Source organism: Schistocerca nitens, chromosome 3 (assembly GCF_023898315.1).
Source record: "Schistocerca nitens isolate TAMUIC-IGC-003100 chromosome 3, iqSchNite1.1, whole genome shotgun sequence".
Classification (NCBI taxonomy): domain Eukaryota; kingdom Metazoa; phylum Arthropoda; class Insecta; order Orthoptera; family Acrididae; genus Schistocerca; species Schistocerca nitens.
In genome coordinates this window covers 389,461,071-389,475,726 of record NC_064616.1, presented here as the reverse complement: position 1 = coordinate 389,475,726, position 14,656 = coordinate 389,461,071, and the positions used below count along the sequence as shown (strand labels likewise).

General features: G+C 42.9%; 1 pseudogene; it reads right to left on the bottom strand.

The window, feature by feature from the left end:
* Positions 1-980: 980 nt before the first annotated feature.
* Positions 981-1,097, bottom strand: LOC126250532 (5S ribosomal RNA; annotated as a pseudogene).
* Between the last annotated feature and the right edge of the window lie 13,559 nt (positions 1,098-14,656).

The following is a 14,656-nucleotide window of genomic DNA, read 5'->3' as shown; positions in this document are numbered from 1 at the left end:
TGAGGAGTGACAGCCACGAACGCATATGTTGCACGTACAATGCGTCAAACGCACACATTCGAAGACGTGGCATTCATCTTTATGAGCCTCGCTAAATGGTCCAAGATGCATCCAGCAACGGTGGCCACTTTACCAGTTAATGCCATGTACACAAAATGACCATGAAGCATGGTACAACGCAGTAATGGCGTGTCTAAAACACTTCTGGTGAACACCAACAAAGAGAGGTGCAACGCTGTCCAGGCTTGCCTAAACACCATCGGAGCCGCGCGGGGTAGCCGCGCGCTCTCTGGCGTCCTAGCACGGTTCGCGTGGCTCCCCCCGTCGGAGGTTCGAGTCCTCCCTCGGGCATGGGCGTCTGTGTGGCCCTTAGCGTAAGTTCGATTAAGTTAGATTAATTAGTGTGTAAGCCTAGGGACCGAAGACCTTCAGCAGTTTGGTCCCATAGTTCTTACCACAAATTTCCAAGCACTGTCGAAAAACGTAACAACGAAGGCGACGCTATGCTGAGATACAGTGCCCAAGACAACCTCGATAGACCCACAAAGGGAGCTCTTCCCAACATAGCTACAGTAACAGTGTCGTCCAGATGTCACACTGCTCTCAGATCTGTTACAGACGCACACGCTTAGCAAGGGGTGATGTCCCCCCATGCAACAGGAAGTTGGATGGAGCAAGTGAGAAAATTTTACACAACGGCACCTAATATTAATACCAAAAAGCAGCAGTATAGCGCAGGATGACTTGGAGCATCATATTCCTGTCACCTGTAACCCTAGCACTCCGTCTTCAGGCCACAAGTGGCCCACACGAACCATCTGACCGCCGTGTCATCCCCAGTGGACGATGCGAATAGGAGGGGCGTGTGGTCAGCACACCGCTCTCCCGGTCGTTATGATGGTTTTCTTTGACCGGAGCCGCTACCATTCGGTCGAGTAGCTCCTCATTTGGCATCACGAGGCTGAGTGCACCCCGAAAAATGGCAACAGCACATGGCGGCTGGATGGTCACCCATCCAAGTGCTGACCACGCCCGACAGCGCTTTACTTCGGTGTTCTCACTGGAACCGGTGTATCCACTGCGGCAAGGCCGTTGCCCAGATACTAGCAATATAAAGAAAATACCCACTACATAACCATCTACTACGTACAAAGAAAAAACAGTACTTACTAACGAAATTATGCATTCCACCAGAGACTAGAGATATAATCTTATTCCACAAAGAGTTTTATGTGAAGTCCAATTGATTTCTTACCCTCGGCGTTTCAAGTTCAAAGGCGTTGTGGCGGGTGATACACCTTTCCTGAATGGTCCATTGTAGAACGAGAAAAAGCTTTGACGTGTCTGCCTTTGTTTGTTCTAATGGCGAAACTATTTCATTAACACTTTCACCCCAATGTGAAAACTACGATTTCATGCTCTTCTATCGGTGCGGGTCTTTCTATCTCTGGTTGCAACCAGAATTCTGTTTAAGTCCCAATTATGGGTGGACCAGTGCGGTACTCAAGTCCTCGGTGGAAATTCCACGACTTTCCTGATTAGGTACTGAGGAACACGATTCTTTAGCGCTGTAACAAGTGGAAACTTCGTTATCCTATCGGGTGCCTTACTGACGACATCTTGAAATTACTTCAGAAAGACATCCTGTGCAGTATGCTGCTTATGGCAGTACAATCGATATGAGTTTCCAAGATCCTTAATCACTCAGGTACAGTGGAGCCTGGCTGCTGTGAGGAGATGAAGATCGGTTCAATCTTGTGCTGTCTAAACGACTCCTCCCACTTACTCGACCCATACTGAGGCCCATTATGTGGTATAATCTTTACTACATGTCCTACCTGTGGTAGAAAGTCTCGAGTTAGGACGCACGAGTTCGTTAATCCCGTCTCCCGCTTGAGTGGCGTCAACACAATGAATTTCGAAGATAATTCGACAAATACCAACACATAATTATAATCCCGAAGAGCAGTTAGCAACGCGCCCATCAGGTCGTCCGCCGCTAATTGCTTTAATCTGGTTGGCACTATCGGGAACATAGGTGCCAGCATGTTGACTGTGATGTGTTTTGCTTTGTGGAAGTCCTTACAGACGGATAGCACATACCAAATTCTTCGCCCCACGTTCCCGAAATGATACATTGGTTGGTTTGGTGGAGGGGACCAAACAGCGAGGTCATCTCTGCCATCGGATTACGGAAGGATGAGGAAGGAAATCGTCCGTGCCCTTTCAAAGGAACCATCCCGGCATTTGCCTGAAGCGATTTAGGGAAATCACAGAAAATCTAAATCAGGATGGACGGAAGCCGGCTTGCACCGTCGTCGTCCTGAATGCGAGTCCATTGTACTAACTACTGCGCCACCTCGCTCGGAACGAAATGATACATTGTTGTGAGCTACAAGTAACATTTACGTAGACCAAAATGGCCATAGCTCAGGTGAGTATGCCACACCACAAATGGTTCAAATGACTCTGAGCACTATGGTCTATGGTCATCAGTCCCCTAGAACTTAGAACTACTTAAACCTAACCTAAGGACATCACACAACACCCAGTCATCACGAGGCAGAGAAAATCCCTGACCCGCCGGGAATCGAACCCGGGAACCCGGGCGGGGGAAGCGAGAACGCTACCGCACGACCACCGCACCACATCATAGCACCTTCTTAATTAAGTGATTGGCAAAACATAGACACCATTCTGCGTCCCCCACATTGCTTCAGTAGGAAAGTATACATTTTCTTCGAAGGCGGATCTGCCTAATGGTTGTTTGACTCCTGTCCCTCCACTTCGGTTTCAATTTTACAAGGTAGGGATCTTTGCCTCGATCCTTCTTACCATCTTGCATGCTGCAGGTTACGATATTTCCTAATGGTTCCTTATGTATGTAGTACAAGCTATAGAGGTTGTCCTCAAAACCTTCTTTGGTACTACTCTCAAGCCCTATAGATGAGCGTGACATTCTGACTTCCTTGTATATATTCTATGGTAAAATTGTATTGCTACAGATAGGCTGCCCTTCTTGCAAGTCTTCTGTGTTTTGAAATAAGTAAAAATTCTAATGCATTATGGTCCATATAGACCCTCGTTTTCCTACCGTAAACGAAGTACTTAAACTTCTGGAACTCTCACACGATAGCCCGTGCCTCCAACTACAGAATAATTTATGACTCTTTTGGAGAGAACCCTGCTCCCAAAAACAGCTGTTTTCCAGACCAAATTCCTTGCTTCAATGCAGTCTTGTAATTCCACGACTCCTGGTCCCGAGTACGATCTGTTAGTCACAATACAGAAGTCTTCGGCTAAGTTTGGGTGTGAGAGGATCGGTGCTTACAGTAACGCCGATTTCAGTGACTGGAACTCTCTCGCCGCTGTTTCATCCCAGTTACTGCCGGTCTTTTTCCCTGTAAATTGATTCATCCGGGGACAACTGTGAGCCTTCACATGGATGACCCCTAGGAACGCTCTCACCTTTTTCTTGTTCGTTGGACTAGCAAATTTTGCAATAGCTTCTGTTTTATCGGGATTTGGCTTTATACCCTCATATATAATAATATATCCCAGGAACTTAACTGACGTCACGAAGTTCGATTTTTCATTGTTTACCGTCACACCATACTCTTGGAAAGTGCCCAAGCTCTCCCAAGATCGTACTGTGTTCCCTTCAAGATATTTCTGCAGTTAATAAGTAATTGACAAAACTGATGACACGTCTTCTTTTTAGATTCGCACTCAGTATCCCATCTAACCCTCTTATAAATGCTGCAGACGAAATGTTAATTCCGAAAGGGAGTAGGCAAAGTAGGTAGCACCGACCGAAAGCTAGAAATGCTGTTTATTGTATGCAGCTAATGTGCAACTCAATTTGCCTGAAGCCGGATCTCAAGTCAACGGAGGAGGAAACTGGCACTCCATAAAAATTTTTAAGGAGCACTTGAAATCTCTCAGGGCAATATGTTTCAGCATCTAACACTATTTATTTGAAGAGAATCCAGCGCGAGACGAATGCCCCGATCTATCTCGTCAAACACTCTTAATGTGTTGTTATATGTGGATCTTGCTGGGTCCATTATGTCCTCTCTTAATATCCGTGCTGGTACTTTCCCTACTCTTTCTCTATATACTATAGGAATGGTGTATGGTGGCATAAAAAAATTTTTGTGCGGCCGTACCTTAAATTCATATTGAAGGTTTTTGATTGACCCTGTTGTAGATACAAAAATTTCCGCGTCTTAACCCAGCATTTCCCGCAGCTCCCTACGCTGATCTAATTTTATGTTCTTAACCACCCCTACCTTTAGTTCAATTGTCTTTTTTATTCTTTGTATTACGGCCTCTGTTTTGTCCTCCTACATGTCCAGTGCCGATGAATCAGACCCATGACCTCCTCTATCATTATAAACTGTGTAATTCAATCTAATACAATTGTTCAACAGCTGTGCCTGTAACACATGCTCATCAAATCTGATACAAATGTTCTTGTCCTTTGTTGGCGTCACTTCTCCACGGCCTAAACTGAGAGTGGCTTGACGTACGGTTAAGAAGTCTCACCCCAATTATTAAATCAATAGCCAAATGTTGCACTAATATGAAGTTGATTTTAATTTTGTGCCCTTGGCAGATGAATTATATTCCGGTTCGCTCGGAGACTTCAGAGAATTTGCCATCCAGTGCCCCTTTATTTTTGACTACTTCGTAGACAAACTTGGCCCACTCCTGTTTTGAGAACATCGTTTGAAAGCTTGTTTCAGAAATTTCTGTGTGGCTGCCACTGTCAACAATCCCTTGCATCCTCACATCCCCTACTGTGACTAATTGTTGCTTGGAGGTACTGTCGATTTGTTATTTGTTGCTCCTCGAGCAGTAATTCCGATAAACCTCATAATTAAGTAAGTTCACCCGTCCCCCCTCGGGTTGTGCGGATTTCCCGTGGGCCAAATTCGCATGCGCCTGGCGTCGTTTCACACACGACTCTCGTTCCTCTGACAAGAACTAATGTTGTGCCGAAAAATTTCGACCTACTTATCCCTTTGATCCCACTCTCGCCAAATTCTTTCGTATTATCGCTCATTATAACATCCTTGCCAGTTTCCTTGTCTGTTCGAATTTTGTCCTCTAACATCTTGGTTCCCATTGAGCTCATTGCGATCATTCATTCTACAATTATTATATCCTGGTGGACCTGGTAACATATTGTTATAATTGTTACTTTTTCCTTTCCTTCGCTCACTTGCATCCTATCTTTGAAACACTAGTTCGAGCTCACTGAGCATTCTCTTGAATGCTTCACTATCCAACTTTCACACGGTGCTAGGTGGTACTGGCTTAGGACTGTGGAGAAACATAATTTAAATATTTCTCCGCCACTGTAAGGCGCAACCAGAAACTACGTCTACATCTACATGGATACCCTGCAAATCACACTTAAGTGCCTGGCAGACGGTTTATCGAACCATCTTCACAATAATTGTCTATTATTCCAAATTGGAACAGCGCACGGAGAAATACCATCACCTTTATCTTTCCGAGCGAGCTCTAATTTCCCTTATTTTATTACGATGATCTTTTCTCCCTATATAGGCCGGATTCAACAAAATATTTTCGCATTCGAAGGAGAAAGTTGGTGATTGAAATTTCGTGAGAAGATTCTGCCTCAAAGAAAAACGCCTTTCCTTTAATGCTGTCCACCAAAAATACTACATCATGTCAATGACACTCTCCAGACTTCTTCTCGATAGTACGTGCTGCTTTTCTTTGAACTTTCTCGACGTACTCCGTTTATCCTTTCTGTTAAGGATCCTACGCCTCGCAGCAGTACACCAAAAGAGGACGGACAAGAATAGTGTACGCAGTCTCTTTTGTAGATCTGTTGCGTCTTCTAAGTGTCCTGACAATAAAACATACTATTTGATTCACCGTCCTCACAAAATTTTCTGTGTGTTCTTTCCAATTTAAGTTATTCGTAATTGTCGTTCCTAGGGATTTAGCTGAATTTACGGCCTTAGATTTGACTGATTTATTGTGTAACCGAAGTTTAACTCATTACTTTTAGCAATCATGTGGATGACCTCAAACTTTTTATTAATTAGGGTCAATTGCCAAATTTCGCACCATACAGATATCTCTTCAAAATGGTTTTACAATTTGTTTTGATCTTCTGATGACTTTACTTGACGATAAACGACGGTATCATCTGCAAACAACCTAAGACGGCTGCTCAGATTGTCTAGTAAATCGTTCATGTAGATAAGGTATGGCAGGGAGCCTATACCCCTACGTTGGGGAACGCCATAAATCACTTCTGCTTTACCAATGACTTTCAGTGAGTTACTACGAACTGTGACGTCTCTGACTTGAAATTACGAATCCAGTCGCATAACTGAGACGATATTCCAGAAGCACGCAATTTCACTATAAGCCGCTTGGGAAGTACAGTGTCAAAAGCTTTCTGTAAATCTATAAATACGGAATCAGTTTTAAATTCTTTGTCTATAGCACTCAAAATTTCGTACAAGTAAAGAGTTAATTGTGTTTCACAAGAACAATGATTCCAAATCCGTATTTACTGTCTGTCAATAGGCCATTTTCTTTAAGGTAATTCACAATGTTAGATAACAATACACACATACAAAAAAAAAGTTTTTTTCACCCCAGTTCCCAGAACTCCTGAAGACAGACGTTGACTGTGGATATTGTATCACATATACAGTCCCTTTTACTGTTCAGAGAGGTCACGAAACCCGCCCAAAAATGTAAACGACCATGCATGAGCAGCGCCTATTAGACGGAGGGGGTCTGACAGGAAGGAGGTACACGGCTCGTGTTATCTGTAGTTCAAGCATGGCTAGACGGTCAATACCGCGGTTCGATCGCGTCTGCATTGTTACTTTCTGCCAGAAAGGGCTCTCAACAAGGGAAGTGTCCAGGTGTACCTGTTCACGTCCCATTGCGCTAGATCTGGCTGTCCCACACTTAAAAAAATGGTTCAAATGGCTCTGAGCACTATGGGACTCAACATCTTAGGTCATAAGTCCCCTAGAACTTAGAACTACCTAAACCTAACTAACCTAAGGACATCACACACACCCATGCCCGAGGCAGGATTCGAACCTGCGACCGTAGCATGTCCCACACTTAGTCATTGCCAATATTGCTTTGCTTTGTGCGAACATTCACGAGACTAAAAAAGAGGTAGTGCTTCTGTCCAACGTCTAATACGTAATCAAGAGAAAAAAAATTAGCTCTTCTTCAGCTACTGATAACTGACCACTACATAAGCTGTACATTCATCCCTGACAAAATAGTCCCCACGCAGTTGCAACGCCGTAAATGGTCACAAAACGAAGAGTGTGATGTGTTGCAGAAACTATGCACGTTAACCACTGAAGTGTGATGTGGTACAAAAGCCACACACATGAACCAAAACAGTGAAGTAGATAGAAAGAAACTACAACAAATACAGTACTTAATATATTAGCACAACTGTCTACAACTAACACGGAATCTAAAAAATCGAGATTACAGAAATTATAAATATTTAATTTAAAAAAAATTATTATCTGGTTACTGACAGCCTCTCAGCGTTCTCAAGCAAGCTCGTAGGCAAGGTTCGCCATATCATGCAAAGTGCCTGTTTTGAGAAGTGTTTTGTGGACGCTTTGATTCTAAGGAATTTGCCGAGGGCTTGATCATGCAGTGAACCGCCCTTTATAACTATCATGATAACTAAAGCACATGGAAACAGTTAGTGAAGTGATCCTGTAAGTGATGCTTACAAAGAGTTGCGCGCACGCAATAATTTAATTACACTATGAAGTAATTAGTTTCCTTAGTAGTCATTAATCAATATAAGATGAAATGGTAGCTAGTAACTGACGACTGAATGACAAACAGCTTAAGAATAACAGAATGATTTATTGAGCTGAGGACATGAAAAAATATACTATACATTAAGATAAATCCTCATAGTAGGTGAACAATTATTGGAATATTGAATAAGAAGACCACGTACTCGAAGGGGCTCCTACTCTCAAATAATAAGAGTGATGTGACTAACAGTATGGCGATAGGTAGAGAGAGCTCTAATTGGAAGAAATAGAAAATTTGGCTGGTACTGGCGACACCAAGAACACATGCTGCTGAGGGCTTCAGTACAAATACTTTTACAGAATTCCTACAATGCTGGAGCAGCCAAGATACTTTGCCAGAAACGTCTTCAGCAGTATGAAGTCGGAAAACAGGAAAGTGGTGCAGTTGCTGAGATTTGCACCCCTGACTCTTCTAATATGATCGATTCACAAGAAAACACCCAACACAAATTACTTCTGTCTGGGTGACAGAGAGAGCGCACTTGATTGCTCGTGATAAAGTGACTCCATGAGAATACACAGATAAGAACGCATAACACGAAATCTTGCAGGTGGACGGTAGCAGGGATAGATCCAGAGTAACCTCTCTAACGCGCACCGCACTCGCACTTCGCAAGTTGAGCCCTCCGTGACCACACCACTGTCGAAAGTTCCCAACCGACGGCGGACGCTGGAACATGCGCCAGTCGTAAGATTCAAGGTGCAGTGGAAAATTCCACTAAACATATACCCATCCAATTCTCGTCCCGCCAATTTGAGGACGAGTCTCTCTGACGTCACAGAGCGTCTTCGGTAGCTGCACAATCTATTTTCTACATATATGTTGGTGTGGGAAAATAGTTCCACCCACCGACTAATGACCACAGCAGTTGAGTCCCATAGTGCTCAGAGAGTTCCACCCACCGCTACACACATAAGACCAAAATTTCATCGAACCGCCAGTGCCAGATACGTCGCACCCAGAAGTTCGTCTAGCATACGCGTCTGGGAAGATAGGGATACGTTACTAGCTGGTGGCGTCAGTTCAGTTAGGCCAAGACGCCAGACTGTCGTAAGGCGATTACATCGGCACCGGTCCGTCGCCTTCCCAGTCACTTCACAGTTTGTACAATACGAGTAGGTTGGACAGCAAATCTGGTCGCACGCTATTGTCTGTGGATGCTAAGGAATTCGCAGGAAGGCCGGCCGAGAGTCAGTCCACCTCTGCTTTCACTGGGCCCCGTAGGTACCGTGTCTCTGCCGTACACCACCCAAATTAAGACTAATAGTATCGCAAGGAAAACATGCAGAGCCCCACACCAAGGATGATTAGATTTTTCATTACCCATTGCATTACTCGGAATGAACTTATTCGACCTTCTGTTGTGACATACAAAAAATAATGATAGAGATGGTAAAAATGAATGGGGACAGACGAGAAATTGCATGCAAAAGGCATGTCATCTCTCAACCTTTGCTACCATGTCGACTCTATAACTCAGTTGCTAATGCTGGCACATTTGCTCGTAATACTCGAATACCCACAGGGATGTTAGGTGATCATAAGGTCAATGCAGTTTACTTCCCATGAACAATCCAGCTTTTTAACGGAACGGATGCTACACGCATGCAGGGAGCCACTTTTAAGAATTTAACGTATATTAGCTAAGCCATGCAACATGCATTCAACTAGGCGTTGAACTGGCGCCCATGTGATACTAGCTTCTACGAAACATTGTGGAGCAAGTTACTAGAACAATCACGACAAATACCAGATACGTATGTAGTATATAGCCCAACATTTCGATGTATGTTGCATGTCTGTGCTTGGACCTAGGTACGAGTTTACAACATTTGATGTATGAATAGAACTGTGTTTTTATTTGAGTATGTATGTATACCCAGCTTTATATAAACTATGTGAAGTGTGTGTATGATGGCCGTGTTCTTTTTCCAGGCCTTATTAAAACCTTGTATACTGGTGTAGTCATCTAGGGTTCGGCACTAGTAGATGGAGAAAATATCCATTTAACCAGGACTTTGTGCTAATGCTGCTGAGAATGCTGCGGGCACACAGAATAAGAATGGTTCACTACTGTTGGACAGAATCAGATTGATAATTGTCCATCTATGTGGTTGCCGAAATACAAACATTCTCATTTCTCTGAAAATGCGCCTAGATGGTGCTGTCTTCAAGAATGTATATGTATTTTCAAAAACACTATTCCAGCCAAAATACCAACTGCAGTAGGAAATACTTTGATGCATTGACAGTATTACATACAAATTTTTCACTGGAAGTTATGTTGTCCTGTCATCTGAAGCTGTAAACCGAATAATGTATTCATATTTAACTATGTCACGGAGTAAAATCAAGATCAAATATGTGAATACTTCTGCTTCAGTGGACATAAAGCGGTCAGTGTTTTCTAAGTCAGACATAATGTAAGATCTCAAAGCCACTGATAAGGATAATGCAAACATTATGATAAGGATAATACAAACATTACTACCCACAAATAGTATCATATGATTTTAAAATAGATTTGACAGGCACAGGTAAGAACCAAGAGACATTTGACGAATTTACAACTTTATGCAGAGATTCCTGGACTCATTCAACGTACAGCATTTTGGTTATCTATAAAACGAGGCAACTGAATGATGCTCAATACCGACAAAACTTTCAAGAAATTTTCAAAATATGACTGCATATACCGGGTTATCAAAAAGTCAGTATAAATTTGAAAACTGAATAAATCCTGGAATAATGTAGATAGAGAGGTACAAATTGACACACATGCTTGGAATGACATGGGGTTTTATTAGAACCAAAAAAATACAAAAGTTCAAAAAATGTCATACAGATGGCGCTTCATCTGATCAGAGTAGCAATAATTAGCATAACACAGTAAGACAAAGCAGAGACGATGTTCTTTACATGAAATGCTCAATATATCCACCATCATTCCTCAACAATAGCTGTAGTCGAGGAATAATGTTGTCAACAGCACTGTAAAGCATGTCCGGAGTTATGGTGGGGCACTGGCGTCGTATGTTGTCTTTCAGCATCCCTAGAGATGTCGGTCGATCACGATACACTTGCGACTTCAGGTAACCCCAAAGCCAATAATCGCACGGACTGAGGTCTGGGGACCTGGGCGGCCAAGCATGACGAAAGTGGCGGCTGAGCACACGATCATCACCAAACGACGCGCGCAAGAGATCTTTCACGCTTCTAGCAATATGGGGTGGAGCACCATCCTGCATAAACATCGTACGTTCCAGCAGGTGTTTATCAGCCAGGCTGGGGATGATGTGATTCTGTAACATATCGGCGTACCTCTCACGCATCACGGTAGCAGTTACAAAACCAGAATCACGTATTTCCTCGAAGAAAAAAGGCCCGATAACGGTAGATGTGGTTAATCCAACCCATACCGTGACTTTCTCGTCGTGCAATGGAGTTTCCATCACAGTTCTAGGATTTTCGGTAGCCCAAATTCTGCAGTTGTGGGCGTTGACAGACCCTCGGAGCGTGAAATGAGCTTAGTCGGTCCACAACACGTTACTCAACCAATCGTCATCTTCCGCCATCTTTTGAAACGCCCACACCACAAATGGCCTCCGCTTCACTAAATCGCCAAGTAACAGTTCATGATTCCGATGGATTTTGTACGGATAGCATCGTAGGGTACGCCTCAGTGCCAACCAAACAGTGGTGTATGGAATGCCGGTGCGACGTGCGACTGCACGTGCGCTGACTTCCCCGTGCATAGACGAATCCGCTAGTGTCTCCATTTCTTCCTGAACTGTCTCAGCAGCATTACGCCTTGTGCTCGGTAGGCCACTACGGGGTCTATCGTCTAAACAACCCGTGGCTTCGAACTTCGAAATCATTCTCGTCACAGCTGCATTTGTCAGCGGACCTTTACCCGTTCGAATCCCATTCCTATGGCGACAGGATCGTAACGCTGAACTAGCACATTCCCCATTCTGATAACACAGCTTCACTAAAAGCGCCTTTTCTGGTAACGTCAACATGCTGCGACTGCTGGAGCATCAGATTCTCTCTCTCATTACAGCTCCTTTTATACACGATTGTCATGCGCACTCACTGACGTTTTGCTGTTCAGCACCATCTGTGGGACATTTTGTGAACATTGTTTTTTTTTTTGGTTCTAATAAAACCCCATGTCATTCCAATTCCAAGCATGTGTGTTAATTTTTTCCTCTCTATCTACATTATTCCGTGGTTTATTAAGTTTTCAAATTTATACTGACTTTTTGATCACCCAGGATATACAACTGGGCAATTATATCATTATACGTTACGCTGTGGACAAATTTGTGTGAATTTCCACTCAGAATCGTTCTGATAGGGGAAGGTCGAACAACCGTCTCTGTGTTGACGCCAAGGTTCGGACGCTCGACGATAGTATTGAATGCATTACTATGAGACTTGCCAGAATTATCAAGGAAGCAAATAATACTCATCTTCAGGCCATTCTGAGGTTAATCAGTGAATTTAATTCGAAGGTTGCTGTAAATGAAAATAAAGCAAACGAGAGTGTATATAACTTGTGTAATGTTCCGAAGTCGGCCTGGTATATACCATCATGCTGACAAAACATAAGGTCACTGAAGCAGGCAAGTTATCCAGGAGAAACTACGAGAGCTGAGGTTAGGGCATTTGAAAACTCATCAGTCACTCAGAAAAGCGTTTAACCCTGTTACAGACTCTATAGAAACACTCTCGAAGGCAAATTACTCTGAACTGGAATGGAAATAAAGTCCCATGCTACTTCACAAAGTGTAGGGGAGCGATGCGGGAGACCCGCACCGCTGTACTAGGCAAGGTCCTAATGCAGGTAGTTTGCCGTTGCCTTCCTCCGACCGTAATGAGGATGAATGATGATGACGACAAAACACCCGTCTTGAGGCAGACGAAAATCCCTGACCCAGTCGGGAATCGAACCCGGGACCCCGTGCTCGGGAAGCGAGAATGCTACCGCGAGATCACGAGCGGCGGACACTCTGAAGATGCAGTAGGTTATTCCATTAAGCAATACGGGGAGACACGGATAGATAAAATACAGTATGCAGGGAGAAGTCGTATATACTACGTAATCGACCTATAAGTTTAACCAGTAACTGAATACGGATAGATGGTAGACAGTTCAGAAGACTAGCCATCTTACTGAAACTAATATTCTTAAAAACTACAAAACTCGACAATTATTCACCAAAAGATACAGAAATGTATGGTGATATTTAAGTTAAAGAAAAATATAGGAGCCAACCTCATTCCTCAACATAAGTGCGATTCAGGGTTTGTATGGTGATAGCAATATCAAGATACACGTTCTCTTAACCATTAGTAGAAGAGTGAGAAGGATCACACAAGTAGTCAGACAAGGACGTCCTTTATAGCTTGCAATATATATCATATACGGGGTCTCTCACCAATGAGTCGCCGGGAGCATATTCTATGGTGTTTCCGCAGATATTTGCAACTGTGTTTTTGCAACATGTAGCTGGAGTCAGCCCAAATCAACACTGCTCATCACGTCTTTCTAACGACGCCCAATGAGGACGGAAATTGTTGATTTGTTTCTCATTACGAAAAAAAAAATTTTTTTTAATCGGAATTTTACGTGCCCATTCTATAATGCGGTGCCTAATTATTCTAGTGTGTTATTCTTTTTACCGATGTGTATTAACAGGAACAGTAAAACAAGAAGAATGATCAGAACTCCAGTAGCGACTGAGCAGCACTGCTACATGGCTGTAGCAATCAGCGTGGGCCAGGGCGGAGCTGTCGCTGATAGAATTCAGGTTATCCTTCGTGTTTTAATCTCCCTGTCAATACACGTCAATAAAACGAATATCGCACTAAACTAATTTGGGACTGCTCTTTCGAACAGGCTGTAAAATTCGACTTAAAAATAATTTTGTTTGTAACTGGAAACCAACCGACACTTTCCATCGACACTGATGTCGCATAAAAGACGTGATGAGCTGTATTTGTAGGGCTGACTCAAGCTAAAAGTTGCAGAAAAGGAATTACAATTATCTGACAAAACAGCAGACATAATGTGCCTGACGACTCTCATGAGAGACATACTATACAAATGACACTGTCAATAAAAGGCGGAAGAGAACGGAAGACTGCAACCGACCAAGATGTATAGCTTTTAGCCGTTACATATAATGACAAAACAATATAATTTTTCCATATCCACATAGCAAACAAAAATTATGGCCTTTTGTGGAAAATAACAGTTTACAGCAGGTCACCTCAGGTGTGATACCTCTTAAGCTTATAATAATAGTAATTCTGAGAGAAAAAAATACAAAGGTACTTACACATGTTAGCCACGGTTAAGAGAACGTTCCTGAATAAAACAAGGAATGAGACAGTACTTAAATTTTATAATTCTATGAGTGTACTTCTGCTGCTCTATCGATCTGAAATATGGACTTTAAAGAAGAAACTGTTACTGATAACTGAAGTTGCAGAAATGACACTTCTAAGACTCTTGCAAGATTGGAAGAAGGGCGCTGAGAAAAGAAAGGAGCTTCACGTCCTCGAAAAACTAAAAAAGATCAAACAATACAGAAAGGAATGGCATGATCATCTACTGGATATGGATCATAACAGGATACCAAGGAAAATGTTTGAGTACAGACACAATGAAAGAAGAAAATTAGGAAGATCATAAGGAAGATGGTGCAACCAACTTTAAATTGCTTGGTTTCAAATCAGCCAAGCGTGTCTAGCCCGATAACGTACATGATGACGTTTATTA